General features: G+C 40.6%; 1 protein-coding gene across 1 annotated transcript in view; it reads right to left on the bottom strand.

Moving 5' to 3' along the window:
* a1cf (apobec1 complementation factor) overlaps positions 1–1,620 on the bottom strand; it is a 19,825-nt gene that overhangs the window by 1,637 nt on the left and 16,568 nt on the right. The gene's annotated exons all lie outside the window — the stretch shown is intronic.

The raw sequence follows: 1,620 nt of genomic DNA, 5'->3' as shown, positions 1-1,620 counted from the left end.
ACACTGACCCCAGACATCTGGAACACTGACCCCAGACATCTGGAACATTGACCCCAGACATCTGGAACGTTGACCCCCTTCAGATCTTCAAATCACAACTCATCTTTTTGTTTTCCCCTTGTCCTGTCCAGCATTGTGACTCTCAGAATTATTGTGTGAGTGTCAAAGTGACGCCCAACAGATTTACTTCCACAAGCAGAGCATCATGGCTGGCCTTAATGCTCCACTTGATATGAAAATTAAATTTTATTAGAATTTGATTTGGGCTTGTTCCAGATGTAATGGACATGGGGATGAAAAACAAAGAAGATAACAAAGCAGAAAAGTGAGAGAAGAGTTAAAATGTAAAGAAGGAGAGAGGAATAGAGGAGAGAGAGAGGAATAAAGAGAACACAAATCAACATCACTGAAGTCTGACTCTAGACCTGTGGAAAGAAAAGACGAGACAAAACTGAGAAACCACAACAACAAACAACAAATATAATGATACTTATAACATCATTAGAAAGTATTTTATACAGTACATGGTAATACAATATATATTTGATGGCCACCACAACCCAACTGAGTGTGTATCTGATGAACACCTGGATCTAAACATCTGTGTGAGCATGATGTCACTATAAGGTTTCTCCATAAAAATGTTCAATAGTGGAAACTCAAAATTCCTCTGTTCACATCAGACTTTTCACTTTCATTTCTTCTTATTTTCTTCTTGGTTTAGTCATAGCCATTTTATATTGTTTTATTTTGTGTTTTTAATGTTGTGAAGTGTCCTCGTTTGTCTTGAAAGGCGCTACCAAATAAAATGCATTATTATTATTATATATGTAAGATTTATTAACAAAAGTAGAAACACAAGTAGAGTTATGTTACCTCCTCCTGCAGGTGTACGATCCGACGGCAGCGTACCTTGGAGCTCCAGTGTTTTACGCCCCCCAGGCCTATGCAGCCATACCGGGTCAGTTCCGCTTCCCTGCAGCCAAAACGCATGTGGGAGGTCGTGGTTTGATCAGGACTCCATCTGTCAGAGGTGAGGAGGATCATGATGATCACATGACCTGATCACATGACCTGTGCCATGGAAAAAATGAGATTTCCTAAACAGACCAAGGTCTAGATAATCAGATTGATTTCAAAGCTTTGAAGAACAGCCAGCATTCACAGAAGGTCACGCTTGTCCTTTCTGAAAATGCTGGCCCATATGACTTCCTGAAGTGAAAAAGTTTTATAGAATTAACTGTCCAGACTGAACATTGTTGGATTTTTTACCTGGATTAGTGAGCATGAACTTTGATGTTTTATTGAATTACTTCCAGCACTAGCTTTCAGCCCCTCCCCTCCGTCTGAGCTGTCATCAATACTCCGCTGCAGACGGGAGGAGGGTCTGAGTCAGGACTAAAACACGGCACTGTGTCATGTCCATCGAACTTTGAGGATATTAAAAACTAGTCCGTCCTGTTCCTCACTGACTGGTCACAGTAAGACTGATTAAAACCCGGGACAGTAGAAAACTACTGGAGCATGGTGAGTGCAAATAATACACATGACCTTGACATTCAAGGTCAAGGTCCAGGTCTAATTGTCTTTAGTGTCATTCACATCTCATGTTGTACATGT

The sequence above is a fragment of the Nematolebias whitei genome, chromosome 17, assembly GCF_014905685.2.
Source record: "Nematolebias whitei isolate Nwh7 chromosome 17, NemWhi1, whole genome shotgun sequence".
Classification (NCBI taxonomy): Eukaryota; Metazoa; Chordata; class Actinopteri; order Cyprinodontiformes; family Rivulidae; genus Nematolebias; species Nematolebias whitei.
This window is presented reverse-complemented; position numbering and strand designations above follow the sequence as displayed.